At 33.5% G+C, this 19,331-nt stretch overlaps 1 long non-coding RNA gene across 1 annotated transcript in view; it reads right to left on the bottom strand.

Annotated features, from left to right (window-relative positions):
- Positions 1 to 18,229, bottom strand: part of LOC105546306 — a 31,771-nt gene extending 13,542 nt beyond the window's left edge. Inside the window, exon 1 of the long non-coding RNA XR_001007075.1 lies at positions 18,121 to 18,229. This is a non-coding gene — a long non-coding RNA (uncharacterized LOC105546306). The remainder of the gene's footprint in view (positions 1 to 18,120) is intronic.
- Between the last annotated feature and the right edge of the window lie 1,102 nt (positions 18,230 to 19,331).

Here is a 19,331-nt window from a genome sequence, read left to right as displayed (position 1 = left end):
ACATTTTTTCCACACATTTGTTAATTTATAACCTTTAAGCTTGTCCTGTCATAAACTTCTTATACAAATTGATTCAAATCCAACCAAACTTGATTGGTTATTATTTACCCAACAAACTGATAGAGTGTCTAGTGAGTCATCCAATCCAGCATGCAAACACATATTTGGGGCACGCATATTTCCTTTTTAAATTGTATCTTTAAAACCTTTATGGAAATTTGCTGCTGAATGTTACAGACTAGCCATATTTCAAAGTGAATATCTTTCACAGTTTTACCTTTTTCTCTCATTTACCAAACGAAATTAGACCACATTATAGACTAATACCTTGTGAATTGCATTTATTAGATCAGAGCCAATTTGAGTTATGGAGGCACATGCACCCAGAAGCACTAAATGCCCTGTAAAAAGGCAGAGAGGTGGCTTAAAGGTTTATAGCACCAAGTAGCTTTTCATTCGTAAAAGACCTGGGTTCAATTTTTTTTGCTTTCAGCCTGAGTAAAACTGACATTCATGGCTATACCACGACTTGTATCACAAAAACCAGATCATCATTGTTGGTTTGCTATAAATGGGGAAGCTAAACAAAGAATGGAAACCACATCTTGCAAATTGCTATAAAAGTGGAAATCATGATCTGTTTCTGACTCCAGTAGGCACAGACTAGGAAAAGAAACTTATTTTTAAGGGTCCTAAAATTTATTCTCAATAAAAACAGAAAAATTTGTATCTCTATTATACCAAAAAAAGCTTGAGAATGTATCAATTATAATAGTTCACAAGAACCAAATTTTGAAGACAAACCTGAATCTTGAAATTTTTCATTTGGAATGGTTTAAGTATTGTAGTATTAAATATTAAGTATGTGTAATAAGATTTTATTATTAATGTTTGGACCTCTGAAGCAACTGATTTAAGAGTTAACTTTTAAAGGAGTTTACTGCTCCCCCAAATAATTCATTACCAATAGTTATTCTGCCTTTGCAATTAATCAGGTTTGAAAGTGCTTCATTTGGTGCATTTGTATTGTTTAAATAAATCTGGAAACACTAACCCTGTCACATTCAGGGGTCGAGTGTGGGAATGAATCTGTAGACACAGAGGGTAAAATACTTCAAGGCGTATCCCCAAGAGATTTCAGCTGGACAATCAAAATTTATTTTTCAAGAAGAGGGTGTCCCTGTACAAGTGAGCCCTGTGGTGTGTTTTAAGGTCTCCTTAACCTGTCTCGGCAAATTGCATAAATCACAGCAATAAAGTCTTCCTATTCAGCATGTTAGGGCTAGGGAAAGCTGACCAGCTTTTGACCTCTTATTCTGGGCCCCAACTGACCCTAACTTCGAAGTTCAAGCGGTCAATTGCAGGTCACTGAGGGCAGTCTCAGAATCTTTTTAATTCCACTTGGACTGCAAGGTTAGATCTATGCAGCACAGGTATTTTCCTACATTTCCTGGATGTGTTGCTCCTGGAGTTCACACCCAGATGACCAAAAGAGAAATAAAAGAAAAAAGAAGAGAGAAAGAAAACCCGAACTTTAAGTTGATATCCTCCTAACCGGCTCCACTTTAGTATACACCATGTTGGTCGTTTATCAGTATAATGGATCTACAGACAGCCTTAAACAATTGTCAAACATTCTTTTAAAAGCCATTAGTTTTTCAACTAATATATATCTGTTTTGTGCATTTGTTGAACCCTTCACTTGTCACTGAGAACGACCTGTTAAACTAAGCAGAGGCCTGATCAGTTTTCAGTGAGCGCTGAGCCTCAGGGTTCACCTGGGTCATCCACAAGATTTATGAGGCCCAGTGCCAGTATCTGATTGGGACTGTTAGTGCTAAAGAAAGCTGACACTTCCTCCCTTTCCCTCCTCCCCGAGCCTGACACACAAAGTCCAGTGACTTAACTTGTACATTCCCACTGGCTGCCTAAGAGGCAGCAAAATTGATGACCTGTACAGACACCAAAGTGGACATCAATAAAAAAAGATGGATGTGAACAAGTGGAGTGACATGCCTCATTGCTGAGGGGACAGGGGAGGGGAGAGAAAAGGTTAAAAAAACACTGGAAAGTTATTTATATAAGCTTCAAGGACAAGGATTTTGTCACCAGTTGCCTAAGGATTTGCTCTTAAAATATTCTTTCCCCTGGCTTCTCTCTTTTTCCAGTTGGCAAAAATGTTGGAATCTCTGGTAATTACTAAATATTTTAATTTGTTTGCTTAAATGTAGAAATTTTTATTAACCTTCTTGTCACCAACAAATGATATCAAGAGATGGACAGAAAATTGTTAAAAAAACATATACAAGGAAAATGTAGGGCAGCTTTTAAAAAGGAACCACAATTGATTTAACATCAGTACTGTGTTTGTTAATAATAAGGATGGCTAAAATCTTGAGCAGATTTCATTTTCTATAAGATGGTAGTTATAAATGCTCTGAAACAACATGCTCATTTTGAAAGATCTCCCAAAGAACTGCCCAGAAACACTAGGAAATATACTCTTGAAATGGAAATCTGTGAATAGTTTACAAATAGCCAATGAATGAAAGTAATTGGGTTAGCTATTGTATACTGGGTGTGTTTCTGTTTTAAAGTACTTCTGAGAAAAAGTTATTTGGTGGCTTAGCTAGCACTCTAATTAGATTCAAAAAAAGACAAGTAAAATGAATAAAATAATGATTTGGGGGATTTCTTCTATTTTACTCTTGATGTGTTCATTTGACCTTTGGTATATTTTCTGCATGCTTATGTACTACGTAAATGAGGCCTAAATCTAAAACGTGATCAGCACAGTTGGGAGAGATGATGTATTCAACCACATCAGAAAAAAAATGGCAGACTCTCCAGATCACCAGGTTTACAAGTTCTTTCGTACTAACACTGCCTTAATGTTGACGTTCAGTTAAAGTGATCTGATGGTTTATTATCATGCAGCAGAAGAAAATTACAAAAAATAAGAAATTTAGTTTCAGTGATGTTAAGTTTTTCAGATAATAGCATCTATTATGATGACAGAAACCCTTATTGGATTCATGAGCCAGAGAGTAACAATTAATGCTTTCACATTGTCCATTTTGTGTATGAAGACTGAGCTTGACGTGTTCAGGAACTGAAGTTTGAAGTTCTCCACCTTTTTGCAAACGTTAAGATAGGTCAATTTCAAACTCCACAGTCTAATGTCTCTCATTATTCCTGCTGATGGCAATAAAGATGTCAGTACAATAGGCTCTGCACTAACATCACAACAGAATTTATGACCAAGTGGAAGGATGTAGTTCTTACTTCTGGTGACTTTGTTTTCCAGTTCAGCATACCCATCCCATTCAGAATCAAAAACCCTAAGTGAGGGTGTCTATGAAATTCACACTTTCTTCTGCCCAGGCCCTGATCCAGTCTACTTACCTATGCACTGCTATATCCAACACACATACAGTAAGTCTTGAGCATGAAGCTTTACTGATAAGGATAGAGTAATATCAGTCAAGTTTGGTCAGTTAGGACTTCCATTCTAAAATATCATATAGCACTCAATCAAATAATCTGTCAGAACAGGACTCATCCAACCCTGTTAACTTTGATACCAGTTAAGTTTTTTAAATGTCACTAAACCAGTCTCTCTCAGTTCCCCATGTAAGACTTCATATCTTTGCCCTTGGAATTCTCAGACTTCTGACACACTGGCGGCATTTCTCTAGGCTCAGTAAGCTACCCCCTATTGCAAAAAAGTGACAAAGTCCCCATGGAAACTTCACTGAGATCTGCAGGATTTACATAGGTAGTCTCAATCTCATCTTAAGACCTAAAGTAACAGATAGGAGGAAAATGATATGAGTTTATAAAATCCCTGATCCAAGAGTATGTTTAAAAGATTGAGTGTGATTTACTTATTTTTATCTCCTTTTACATCATAAGTGATTTTGTTTATTGTTGCTATTAGAGTAATAAACTGCTGTTTTCCTCCTTTTCTTCTTTATGATGAAGACTTGACAAAGTTGTGAGGCTTACCTAGCACAGTGCTTGAATCAAGTAAGTATTAAATACATTTTAATTGACTTACCTCCTCCCTCTGCCCTTCTTTGAAGCTGAGCCAGCCATCAACCCCTTGAAGTATAGATTTTCAGGGGATCCTTGCCAATATACATGGTTCAGTGTTTTGCCTGTAGTTTGGGAGTTTAATAAAGAAGGCCCAGGTAATAACCCTCTCTTTCTCCAGAATATCTAAAAAACTCTCTTCAATAATGTTCTCAGATCCCAATACCTGTTCATTTTTTCATTTACACACACAAGTATCATCACAGACTTTCTCAAAGGGTGGTTAGAAATCATGATTACATGTTCCAGATCTGTCACTATTCATAAGGTCATTCCAAGGAATTGACTGGGTATCCACCAATAACATTCCAAGAGGCTCAGTGTCATCTAGCTGGGAGAAGGTTTGAGGTCCTAGATGCCTACGGCAACTCTAGCTCTTCAAGGGTTCACTCTGGATCCCCTATCTGCCTGGACATATCTGATCTTCTCTTTCCGTCAAATTGACAACATGAATTTCCCATTAGCATCAGGCAGCCAATGGGAGCTTCTTCAAACTGCTCAGGATTGGAGTCTAGATTGCTCTCTTCTGAATGTCAAACACACACCTTATCTGGAACTCCTTGAGTGAAAGAGTCCCAAGAAGATATCATTCAGATTTACCTAAGTGACACTGAATAATTCTTAGATGCTTAATTCAGTGTCTGTACTATGTGATAAGATTTTCAGATCCTTGGAACTAGAATGACTGGGTCCTGCCAGCCAGATAAGCCTACAAGTTTGTCATATCAGTCTCCGGATTTAAACTGATGTAAGGTAGCTCTAGGGGCTGGGCTTGACCTTTCCTGGGCTGAAAATAGATGTGGAAGGAAACTTCCTTCTTCTAGCCTGGTTGGGCTCTAGGATAACAAGCCAGGGTTTCTCCAGCTTGAGGCAAATATTTGGTTCTGTCTCACATGATCTAGAAGAAACAGATTAACAAACTCTCCTTGGTGTCTCTTAATGCAATATAAAAGTTTCCCAGAGTTTGGAATTCATATCGTTATTCTTAAAAATAATGAATTTTACCAAAGAATAAACCTGCCTGGGATACATAACAAACAGGTTTAAAACAACTTTACAGATAAACACAAAATGTTTGCCAAATCTCAAATTGTTTTTACTAGTAGTTCTCTCTCTAGGAAGGAGATAGTAAAATAAATTGAATTACTTCCCCTTTGTTCTTTGTTGACGTTTGATGTTATTTTTCAGTTTAAGAACTCAAAAATGCAATGACAATAATGTGTAAAACCTAAAAAAAAAAGAAAAAAAGGTAGTAAGAATTAGAGAACCAAGCAATACTGGTAGTTTAGCGGAGTTGCAACTAAGTGAATTCTCTTGAATTCATTATTCATTATTCAGTGTAGATATCTCAATTGAAAGATTAAGTTGTACAGTTAATACAGACATATGTCACACGACAATATTTTGGTCAATGACAGACCACATATACTATGTTCGTCCCATAAGATTATAATGGAGCTGAACATTTTATATTTCCTAATGTCGCTCTAGCCATCATAATGATGTAGCACAATGCATTACTCCCATGTTTGTGGTGATGATGGTGGAAAAAAACCTGCTGCACTGCTAGTCATATAAAAGTATAACATATACAATTATATGTAGTACATAATCCTTGATAATGATAATAAAAGCCTGTGTTGCAGTTTTATATATTTACCATGCTATACTTTTTTATCATTATTTTAGAGTATACGCCTTCTTTTTATTTTTTTTAATAAGTTAACTGTAAAAAAGCCTCAGGCAGGTCTTTCAGGCAGTATTCCAGAAGAAGGCATCATTGTCATAGGAGATGACAGCTCTATGCGTGTTATTGCCCCTGAAGACCTTCCAGTGAAACAAGATGCGGAGGTAGAAGACAGTGACATTGATGATTCTGACCCTGTGTAGGTCTAGGCTAATACGTGTGTTTGTGTCTTCGTTTTTAACAAAAAAAGTTTAAAATGTTAAAATGTTAAAATTTAAAATGTTAAAATGTATGAATTTCTAAAAACAGAAAAAAGCTTATAGAATAAGGATATAAAGAAAAAATATTTTTGTACAGCTGTATAAAGTGTTCATATTTTAAGCTAAGTGTTATTTAAAAAGAATCAAAAAGAAAAAATTAAAAACTTTATAAAGTAAAAAGAAGCTACAGTGAGGTTAATTTATTATTGAAGAAAGAAAAAATTTCTTTATAAATTTAGTGTAGCCTAAGTGTACAGTATTTATAAAGTCTATAGTTGTGTACAGTAAAGTCCTAGGCCTTCACATTCACCACTCACTCACTGACTCAACTTCCAGTCCTGCAAGTTCCATTCACAGTCAGTAAGTACCCTATACAGATGCACTATTTTTTATCTTTTATACTGTATATTTACGATACCTTTTCTATGTTTATACACACAAATACTTACCATTGTGTTACAATGACCTACAGTATTCAATACAGTAACCTGTTGTACTGGTTTGTAGCCTAGGAGCAATAGGCTATACACTATAGCCTAGGTGTGTAGTAGGCTCTACCATCTAGGTTTGTGTAAGTACACTCTATGATGTTTGCACAATGATAAAGTCACCTAAAAATGCATTTCTCAAAATATATCCCCAACATAAGCAATGCATCAATGTACCTCAACCTAAATCTCTATTTTACATATAAACATATAGTCACATGCTTCATATTTTCCTTTCTTTAGATCATAAAATGACTAAATGCTAATAGCAACACTATTTGAGATATTCTAGCTCGGTGTCTCCCCATATGATTAAAGTGTTTCAGAAATATTAATGATTTATTATATAAACTTCAGCAAAAAAAAAAAAAAAAAATCTGTCAAGGCATGCTTTATTCAGAAAATACGGTTTTGTCAGTTTTCAGCCATTGACAAATGGAGTATTATCAGGATAGATCAGCAGAGATGTTGAATGTTTTTGAAATTCTCTGTTTTAAATATTTGCTTACATTTTACCAAGCAAATCTATACTTTTCAATTTCTAGTGATCACGCATTCCTGGCACATAAGAACACTTCACAGGGACTGCGGAACTAGTCGTTAACAGCAACAGACTATTTTTGTGCTCCCACAGCAAGAAAGTATTTTGCCACAATGACCAAAATCTTTTATTTCCACTCAAAACATGTCTCAATAGAACAAGCATTTGCTTTTGAAATTCCTTCTTAAGCTATTTGAACTCTACCAAGTAAAATATTTATTTGACAAAAATATTATTTCATAAGAAAAATACATTCCAAACTAGACTCAATTGAAGATATAATGTCTACTTTTGTTTTTTGTTTTTTGGGATGGAATCTCTCTCTGTTGCCCAGGCTTGAGTGCAGCGCCGTGATCTTGGCTCACTGCAAGCTCCGCCTCCCAGGTTCACGCCATTCTCCTGTTCAGCCTCCCGAGTAGCTGGGACTACAGGCGCCCGCCACCACGCCCAGCTAATTCTTTTGTATTTTCAGTAGAGACGGGGTTTCACCATGTTAGCCAGGATGGTCTCGATCTCCTGACCTCATGATCCACCTGCCTCAGCCTCCCAAAGTGCTGGGATTACAGGCGTGAACCACCGCACCTGGCCTATGTCTACTTTTTAAATGAAAATAGAATTTGTTACTTTAAAATATAAACTACTATTACTTATTATTATTATTACTATTGTAGGAGGAAGAAGAAGAAGAAAGAAAAGAGAAAGTAAAAATTTAAAAATAGAACTACAATTCAATTCAGCAATCCCACTACTGGGCATATATCCAAAGAAAAAGAAATCATTATATAAAAAAGGCATCTTTACCCATGTTTATCACAGTGCTGTTCACAATAGCAAACTCCCTGAATCAACCTAAGCATTCATCAATGAATGATTGAGTAATGAAAATGAGGTTTATATATAACGTGGGATACTACTCAGTCATAAAAAAGAATGAAATTATGTCTTTTGCAGCAACATGGATGGAACCAGAAACCATTATTCTAACTGAAAAATCTCAAAAAAGAAAGTCAAATAACACATGTTCTCACTTATAAGTAAAAGCTAAACAATGTGTACACATGGACATAGAGAGTAGCATAATAGACATTGGAGACTCCAAAAAGTGGGACAACGGGTGAGGGTTGAACACTATTCAGTGAAAAGATGACATTTATGTGGTTAATTTAATTAAATGACTACCTATACTGACCCAGTAAAGAGATGTATATATTATTAATAGAACAATGGACTGCCCCGCTCTGTTCACATAATCTGCACTACTATCTACATAATCCATATGGACTATCCTAGCTAAATTTAATGTTCAGCCATTCACAATCATTAAGACCTCTCGTGGTTATAACAGCCTTCTCTGCCATGCTGGCATCCAATTTGTATTTTCTCCCCAGACATAGTCAACATTCAAAGACACAGAAATTTCTTGTTTAAAAAAAATTACTTTCTTCTACTTATTCTATTCTGCTGTAATAAAAAAAAATTCTATATTGCAAAATGTGGGTAATATTTTGCATTGTCTATTCCCAGGATAACTCTTTAAACTATGTTGTGGCTCCCGATTGTGCTGATACTCATTCCACAGACAAAACTTACACCTCAATAAACAGCAAGTCTGCATATTAGATGAGAAAAAGGATATGCAATAAAAAAAAAACCACACAGTTTCTAAAAAAATTTTTAAAGCCTGCAGTGCAAATTGGAGAATGGTATTTTGCCCCCTATTCCAGAGGGTTACTTGTGTCACCAAGTTGTTTCTCATTTCCATGAATTGTTTTTTCAATTAAAATGGGAAAATAAAAGCAAAGAGTAAAGCAGAACTTGCTGCAGATGATAGATGGCTCTTCTTTAATGACTTATAAAAGAAAAGTGGCACCCCAAGTTTTACTTTATGTAATACGGGGGGAAAAAAAGCTAAACAACACTGTAGATTTTATTTGATATGCTCATTGTGTTAATTTTGAAATATTATCATTTTACTATTATGATTATTAACACATTTCTAAGGAGCGTGTCTGTTAATTTTGAAAAGACTAAGTAAATGCAAATCCAAGTTCTTTTCCACTTTTCAAATTGTTATTAAGAACAAATGTTCTTCAAGTGAACCCTCTGATCAGTAAAAAGGGACATTTGCAACTAAAAGGACTAGTGTACAGTAAATAACGGCATTTTCTTCAGCCAAAGACATTTTCCATTCAAGATAACCTGAAATCTGCTACTTTATAGCAGGTATTCTATGAAGTATTTCTTCCAATGACTTAACTAAATATATGTATCTTGGTGAAGTTACAGGTTATGCTGTCATAAAAAAAAAAAAAAAATCCTGAAAGTCTAAGATTTACCATAATCAATATTCTGGTGAAGATTCTTTCAGATATCAATATATAGATAGATACAGATAGACACACTAATATATTTTGTATGTAATATATATACATTTATATTTGATAAAATACACACATGTTGATATATTATTTTTAATAAATAAGTTCATATTATTCTGTAGCTATTTTTAAACTCAATAATATGTCAAGGACATAATTTCATGTCTATGAATATAGATCTGTGTCTTCATTTTGAATAACTGTGTAGTAGTCCACTGAGTACATACCAATGACTTTACTTAGTCATTTTCTCATTAATGATTTTTAACTTTTTTCAAATTTTTTGGTATTATTAACAATGTTGTGAAGACTATCTTTTATTTTACATCCTTTCATACCACTTTTTAGTGTATCTTCCTAAAACAAGAGAAATATATGGATTTTAAACATTTGTCACACATTATCAAACTTACCTGCACAGAGGAAAATCTATTTACATTTCCTCTAATTTTCATTAGTTTTCTCATGCCTTAAAATATAGCAGATGGTGTCCATTTTCCCAATCAAGTAAGTTAAAGGAAAAAAAAAAAGATAGTCTTTTGCTGTTTTTATTTCTACATCTTTGAGGCCATAGGGTCATTTCCATTTCTTCTTTTGCAAACTCTTCTATTGTGACATCATTCATTCCTGAATTGCAAATGTCTTTTTTTAATATGAAAGCTTTAACCTTTCATTTGTCACAGGTACGATGATTATTTTTCCCAAGTGGTAATGTACATTTTCAATTGTATTTATAATGCATTTTGCTGATTAGATGTTTTTGATTGTCAGATAGTCTTTTAGGGTTTCTGAACCACATGACATGTTACAAAATACTGACACATGCATTCCTCTAAAATTTTGTAACTTTCTGTTTAACATCATATATAGTTCATCTGCTTTTAATGGGCTGCATCTATAAGACACTTCATTTCCATGGCAGTCACACATGTGATGAATATTTTACCAATTTCAAAAGATGGCACTATTCCAATTATTATTATCCCATTTGTTTGAGTGTATTTTAAACAGATTGCTTATTTAAAATGTTATTTTGTGACTCTGAGGGCTTACTCATATATTGCTTTTCTTGTTGTGTCCTCTGTATTTAATTTTACACCCTTGAAAACATACAGTTCAAATAGCAAGGTGGCCAAATTTTGCTTAAGAAAGAACCCTCAGACTCTGCTTCTTGTTGTGCTATTATATACAATTTGTCTTCCTCAAATAATTTTTAAAAATATTGTCTTTCATGTGTATCATCCCTTTATCCTTCTTGTACTTAATATAGAATTTAAGATCCTTTGGGACAGGCGCTGTGGCTCAAGCCTGTAATTCCAGCACTTAGGGAGGCTGAGGCGGGTGGATCACTTGAGGTTAGGAGATAGAGACCAGCCTGGTCAACATGGCAAAACTCCGTCCCTACTAAAAAATACAAAAATTAACTGGGTGTGGTGGCGCACACCTTTAGTCCCAGCTACTCAGGAGGCTGAGGCACAAGAATGGCTTGAACCTGGGAGGCAGAGGTTGCAGTAAGCCGAGATGGCGCCACAGCACTCCAGCCTGGGTGGCAGGGTGAGACCCTGCCTCAAAAAATAAAATAAAATAAAATAAAATAAAATCTTAATTTGAAATTCACAATTATTATTTTACTACTAGGCTTCAGTGAAATCATAAGATCATGGAGTCAGTCAAAAAATAAACATTTTAAGAAGCTTCTGGATCAGATTTTTGATTACAAGAACTAAATAGCTCCAATTATATTTTCTTATGCGATGGAAAGGTAAACTTTTTTACGTTATTTGAAAAGCTTGATATCCTAAATATTTAAAAAATTGATCTCATTCTGTGCGGTCTGTTTTGGGTGAAACAAAGACCTGGAGACTCTCTTTTCCTGTATCTTTAAACTAGTACATAACTTCTGTTTAAGGGTCTAGTGACAACTGTAATGGATAATTTACAACCTACAGGGCTTCTGGATTAAATAACAGAGGTTCTGTAAACCAACAGGCTTCAGACTTCAGTGAAAGCACCAAAAGCACCATAATTTGTTTATTGCCCTTTCTCAGTTCCTCAATTACAATTGATCTCTGCTAAACAGTCTAGTGTTGCTAATTGTTGGGAAAGGGGGAAAATAACTTAATCTTTATAGACATCTTCTAGCCAAGGATTTCTCCTTATAATTCAGTGCCATAATCTTACCTAAGCACAGATAAATGGAATCCATACACCTAACCATAACAAGTACTTTCAAAATTAATGTATAAACAATCAAAGTTGAAGTAGCTGTGCTTGGAACAGGAAAAAAAAAAATGGTGACTGATTGTATCTGATATTGAGCCAATGACAGACAGACAAGAGTACTTGATTAGAGCTCTTGTCTTGCCAGATCACTTATTTGAATTCTACTGATAGGAGTTTAATCAGCACTTAATCTCCTTATCATGTCTAGGGTGTTGATCAACTTTAAGTACTTAACATTATACAGAACCCCTACAGGCATTTCCACTTCAAAGCCTGAAGTGCAATGGTTAGGTGTCTCCTAATCTTATTTTTCTCCATTAAGGGTGTTGAAAAGAAATGCTGTCATCATCAACTAATCATGTTCTAATTTAGTTTGTTTAAACTTCTGAATTGTTTGTTTAAGAAAAGTTTGACTTATTTATAGTAAATCTTCATTTTCTGAACCCACCATTTTAGAAATTGAAAATATACTATATATATACGTATGTGGGTTTGTATAAAATATGTTCCAGTTTACAGTTTAACTTCTGAATTATTTTAGAAAGTCTTGCCTTATTTATGCTAAATCTTTATTTTCTTGACCCATTATATTGGAAATTAAAGAAATACATACACGTATACATATATGTGTGCTTGTAGTTACTCTAACTTCTCACTTCAATGTAATGAAGATCCAATATAATGAAGATCACTCAATATAGTAGAAGATCCAAATGGACAAGTAGTACATTAAAACACAAATTAAAAACATCCTTCAAATATTTTCAACATTATGTTACAGGTAAAGTTCAATGACATTTTTTGTAGATCACTCCCTCACTCATTAGTGAGGATTCCACATTTCCACATTAAAGTTATTCTTTTATTCCTTATAGTATCCTAATGAGAGAGAACAGGTATATTGACTACATATTTGCTATACATTAAAACCATATACTTCATTATAAGTTGTCCTTCTGAGTATTATCTATCCATAATGATTTTTTACCAGAATTTAAGTATATGTCATGTGAATTGTTTTCATGTCTCCAGAACAGACTAAAGTTACTTATTTAAAAAAACAATTAAAGTAAAATTATTGAAATTGATAAACTAATTAAAACTACATAAACCAAATATTATGTATCTAGAAATGATAATTTTTACATTTGATGTTTAATATACTTTTATTAGTATTTCAGTTGCTTCAAGTGTTCAATTGTTTACTAAATTTTTTAAGGCAGCATATATCCAAAACAATGCCTAATATCTCTATTTTTGTGTAATGCACTTCAACTGGAAGATATCAAGAGAGGAAAGATATTTTACTATTTGGAAAGAGCAGGAAATTCCAAATTTCAGCCCAATTCATGTTAATTATTTAGAAAAAAAATCAGAACCAAATAAAAAAAAAATCTCAATTATTTTGTTTTCTCAAATTATTTCATTATTTACATTTTTTTCAGTCCAAAATACCAGACATACTTTAGGATCTTTGTTTTTATTTTATTTTATCTGAAATAAGTTTACTCATTCCTAATTTTAAATACAAACATAGGCTAAGTTGAATGCTAAATATCTGACCATCCAAAAGTGAGTGAGTGATTGATTGATTGATTGATTGATTTTATTAGGAGATTCTCATTTGAAGTAGAGGCTTGAGACTAACTGTCCAAATAAAAGATAAAGAAGGCAAAGCATTTCAGATGTTTCAATTTTCATCGAAGGATTTGCAGCAATTTTATTGATTTGAAAATTTCTACAAACATTTATAAAAAGTACTTTATGGCCTTTCACTTAATTCAGAAAGAAGGGAACTGTGACAACTGCCCCTAAAATGTCCAATATATGACATGTAAAAGATAAATTAACATTGTAAATAAAACTAACCCTTTATAAAAGATATTTTAGAAGTCTGTTTCAATAATGTAATTAAAACAAATACATGATAGAAAACTTGATTTATGTGAATGACGTTCTACTAATCTTTGAATTACTAATAGGATTCATTAAGTTTAAATTTGGAAAGATCAGGCATCTCAAAAAATGAGTAACATTAAACTAAATAACAATGGTGGCTAAGTAGCACTGAGGCATAAACAGGGAAAAATAAAATAAAAGTCTATTATTTCTTAACTACGAATGCTTTCTAAAGTAACTCAGATGCTTCCATTTTATTTGAGTACTGCTTTTTGTTTCCTCTATTAAGTAGTGCTTAAAAACCACAACTACATTCAATCAGTAAACAGGATCATTACTTCTAAGTGTTTCAGATTCTAAATCAAGGGTTTCATTTAATTTTCCTTGCAGAATAATGCATATAGATGAGGATGTCAAATTGCAAATAACCTGTATTAGAATAGCATTTACAGTGCTTATGGTAAGTAATCAACATTATTGACTTAGCTTAGGGATTTAAAATGCTGAAAAACACTAACAGAATAAATTGATTGGAAGAATAGAAAAGTACATCACTGTGTTAAAGATTTGAAATGAAAGTGAAACGCATTATATGATTTTGTAGTTTAAGAGTACATGTGCATATATAGATACGCACGTAGATGGATAATGTGGGCATTATTGATTTAAATTCCCCATTGGGATTAAAGAGAGAATGCCTAGTTTCGTTTCAATGGTAATGTTGATATTCATTATCAATATGATAAAATACAAATTGGTGGCTCTGTAATACAGATTTAATGCCCCTGCTGAACTTTTTTCCATTAGTAGCTAATGGCTATTCCCGTTTACCTTCTATGACTCCAAATGTTCATTTCATCTTTTTTCTGTGATCATCACAGTTATACAGGAAATGATTTTGCTAAAAACAAAAATATTCTACTTTATTTTAAAAATGATAGAGCTTGCATCTGTAAACATGACTTTAATTTATGCCTTCTATGATGTGTCAGCATTCTGAAAAAGAATCTTGTTCTGCATTTATAAAATAGAAGTGAAAAATTTCATAACTTGGAATAGTTAGTAAGAAAAAGGCTTGTTGCACTTATTAAAGTAAAACATTTTCCCCTCAGAAGAGTTTATGTTTTTAACATATATGCATAAAGTAAGCATTTCATTTCCATTACTAAAAATCTTTTTATCATGATAAACAAATCTATTCATTAAATTGCCTTTCTCTTCTATATAGCAACAGCTTATTTTTAGAATGACTTTCAACCACTAAGTTGAATTTATTTTAAAGAAAGAAGAGTATAAAAACTCTTATTAATTTATTTTAATTAAACCCATTACAATAATCCCTGGAGAGAAAACAATTAAACATTGAATAAGAAACCATAAAAAATCAAGTTCATTTCCTCTTTGCATTTGAGTTCCCTTAGTCATCTCTTTTTCTCCAAATGAAGCCTTTAAGTATTGTAGGTTTTTTTAAGTGAAATAGCATAATTTTAAATGAGGTTATGATACTAATACTTAATATTATTGCACATCTACTATATACCAACACTATTCTAAGCACTTAATGTGCTCACTTAATTCTCCTAAACAAACTTATGAGATAGAAATTCATTATTTTTCTCATTTTCTATTAAGGGAGATTCAAAGCATACTATCAATAAAGTGAAAAGGCAAACCACAGAATGGGAGAAAATATTTGCAAATCATATTTCACATATGCGAATTAAAACCACAATGAGATATCACTTCACAACTACGATAATGGCCATAATCAAAAAGACAGATAATAGTAAGTGTTGGCCAGGATGTGGAGAAATTGAGACCCACATACACTGCTGGCAGAAGAAAATAGTGTAGTTTCTTTGGAAAAGAGTTTGAGACGTGCTTAAAAGGTCAAACTGAGTTACCATGTGACTCAGCAATTCTACTCCGAGGTATATACACAAGAGAAGTGGAAACACATGTCCACACAAAAACTTATACAAATGTTCATATCGACATTATTCATAATAGTCCAAAAGTGGATAGAGCCCATATGTCGATCAACTGATAAATGGGTAAATAAACATGATGTATTCAGCATACAATAGAATATTATCTGACAATAAAAGGGGTTAAAATGTTGATACATCCTACAACATGGATGAGCCTTGTAAATATTATGCCAAGTGAAAGAAGCTAGACAGAAAAGACTACATATTACATAATTCCATTTATGTGAAGTGTCCAAAATAGGCAAATCCTTATAGGCAGCAAGTCAGGCAATGGCTGCCTATGATTAAGGGGGTTAGAAGAAATAGAGGGTGACTGCTAAGAAGAGGTGACACCCTCTTCCTGAGGTGATTAAAATGTTCTAAAAATGATTGTGGTTGTGCACAACTCTGTGAATATAGTAAAAAACATTGACCTATATACTTTAAATAGGCAAATTGTATGGCATATAAACTGTATCTCAATAAAGCTGATATATATACCATATATATATATACACACATATATATGTGCGTATCTTTTGAAAGATACTAAGGATGGTCCTTCCCTGAATGACTGTAAAGGGTACTCCTGGAATAAACATGCAGAGTCTGGTCCCAGGGTCTGTGTATGCAACTACTAAGCTTACTGATTCTGCTCATGGTAGTTTTGCTCTTCAGCGTGATAACTGATTTCACTGAATCAAATATCTTGTTTAAAAAGTCACCATACTGCCTGGCTCCAAATAAAAGTTCTCTGAGTGAACACTGATGGATACTTCTTTCCAATAAAACAATATGATGTATGGTGAGTAATGATGTTGACTAAGTCATTTCAAGATGCTAAGAAGGTTAATTTGGAATATCCAGATTCTTGATAAAATCAGCAAAACCTGCAAAGAACGGAGCACATTTAGTTGCTAACAACAATGAAAAATTCTTCACAGCTACTTAGCGTTTACATTTTTATTACCTTACTCCCCAAAGAGTTGCAGTTATCATCCAATCATGTTTTTTAGTTTAGGGGATAAAAAGGACAAATGTCAAAATATATTTGTTATGTTATTATATGTCATTATCTCCATTTCCTTTAGGATTCTGTTGAAGACTTTTGGAAATTTCAGAATGGATTTATAGAACTTTAGAGCAAAGGAACCTAAGAGAACATATAGTAAAATTGTACAACTGAAGAAAGTTTAACTTAAAGAAGTCAAATAATTTATAAAGGCACTAGATTCAACAGAGAATAAAACTAAAGTCATCATCAACATCTTCACAACAATAACAAAAGAAATAATTAGTACTCATTAAAAATATTATGGTCAAGGCAACACATTACACACTCCTTATCTCATTTGACTTTCCTTGCAACTCTCTGTAAAATAGGTACTCTTATTGTTTCCATTGTATAGACAAGAAAGTTGAAGACAAGGCAAGTAATTTGCCCAAATCATAGACCAGCAAATAATGAATTTGGGATTAAACCCAAGCCTTTCTGATGTATTTTTAGACATCTTACTATACCTTAATCACAATCAATTCAGCAATCTCATCTTTATTAATTAAAAAAATTAAGGGAGCTTTTATCAGGAACACCATGACTAATTTGAATCATGTAACAAAATTGAGTCATAAAATAAATATTTGTTCATATGGTATTTATTATATTCATTTATTACGTTAATATTTTTTAAAATAAAATATAATTGAATCATAAAATAAAATTTATCACAAAAAGAATCAATTAGCCAGAATTTGGATTTGAAGAGATATTGTGACAGATTGTAACCTTCAGTCCTGAACAACATATAATGGCAATAAACTGTTTTCTCATCTGATGCATAAATAAGACAGATTTATACCAGAGAAATGCACTTGCTGTAAATAATACACAGTTAATTTAATACCTTTTTTGAAGTTATTCGTGTAGCTTATAATAAAGCCTTGCCTCCAAAAATGATAGAATTAAATCACTTTGGAGACCCAAAGATACATTAGTCATCATTCACAGCATCAAGACCTCTGCAGCAGGAGACACAAGAGCGTAGATGTCTTTGTAATTGCATGTGTTGCTCACTTAGAATGAGCCCAGTCTAGTTACCCAACATTCCCCTCTGCCTGTCATTCCTCTGCCTGGAATGACTTCTCTGTTCTCTATTCCACAGGAGTACCAATGTCCAACCCTCTCTCCTTGGAGATTTTCAACTTGGAGTTCCTGGAGTTACTTATGACCTCTAGCTCATAATTGGTTTTGCCCTGCCTCAATTTCAAAGGTAATTAGCTAGAATCAACATTATCCATGCTATAACTTACATACTAATCATATGTTACTGATCATACATTTTATTGACTTGAGGTTGTTTTCACGTGTTTATTTTTCCTTCTGCCAAAGTGATCATACAGTTCCTATGAAGAAAGACTCTAAATTTCTATTGATTTTTCATCCAGATTTTACTGCAAAAGTTACACATACATATACACTGGAAGAGGCTTACCGGCTTTTATGTACATGATGGTGAACAAAAATAAAAAATATATATATTCTGTTTTTTTAATTGATTTCACATCTGCCACCCACACACCTCATGGAAGCTGTCCACTGGAGCTCCATCAATTCCTGATGTGTCATTAGGCTGCAGATTCCTCTGCTTTAGGAAATGATCACAGCCACATGGATGAAAAGTCCATTCTAAATATAATAGAACCATGTTATATTGTAGCATAGTATATTATAAGAAGATAATGGCATTTGCATCATTATTTTTTCTTTGAGAAATTCAATCTTTTCACTTACATTAGTATTGATAATGTTTTTCTGTTCATTAACTATGATTCATAAATCTGCATTTGGGAATAAACAAGTTCTCCCCTTAAAGAGATAAGATATTTGGATGTCAATATCCTTTATTTTTTCTTAAGATTTTGTTAACCTTTTAGATGAGATTCTGATGTTCGCAACGAATTATTTTGAGACAGTGAGCTTCTAGAGCCACGCCATCTCTATCACACAAAACAGTGATCTAATCCTCCCATTCCATATACTTATAAGAAAGAAAAGATCTTGTTTGCCCATTTGATCTTCCCTATTTTATCCCTAGGAATATTAGGATTTCCATTCATTTCTGCTGGGACTGAAAAGCTTAGTTCTGCTGCAGGCTAGACTGGGGATATGCTCCATGAAGCAGCAACTCAGAGCCTATTTCTCATTGCATGTTATTGTTGATGCTGCAGATGCTCCAAAGGGCTCCGCCTTGGGTGTCTTGCATTATTTTTACAGGCATTTATTTGGGTTCATTACCCCAGCAGCTAGGGCATACTCTATCCATATTCTGCAGGGTTCCCCAGTAGACATAGCTTTGTGTGACCACTGGTTTGAGTCTCCTGTTAATGATGATAGCCCCATCCACTGGGGTGGTAGATGGGGCTTTTCCTGTAAGTTCTGTTCATACCATGTCAGGTAGCTAGTACTGCATAACACTCAGTTGGGTTTTCTATCCTCCTACCTGCTATTCATCTTTATATATTTTGCTTAGTATCCTTAAATACCATAATTCCTAATCTGAAAAGTTTATGTACTATACAGAATTCTATTATAATAGTTTAGGGTTAAATACCAATGGCAACAACAAAAACTTGTTTAAGAAGCTCAGAAGCTCCTGTGATTTCAATTAAATATAGACCAGAAAAGATTTGGTGTTCTTTCCTACAAACAAGTTTAGGAAAAAATAAAAGAGGTGTTATGTAGCTTTTTTCCACTAGGAATTTTTAATATTGCATTATTGAAATATGAAAA

Source organism: Mandrillus leucophaeus, unplaced genomic scaffold, assembly GCF_000951045.1.
Source record: "Mandrillus leucophaeus isolate KB7577 unplaced genomic scaffold, Mleu.le_1.0 Scaffold353, whole genome shotgun sequence".
In the NCBI taxonomy this organism is placed as follows: Eukaryota; Metazoa; Chordata; class Mammalia; order Primates; family Cercopithecidae; genus Mandrillus; species Mandrillus leucophaeus.
This window is presented reverse-complemented; position numbering and strand designations above follow the sequence as displayed.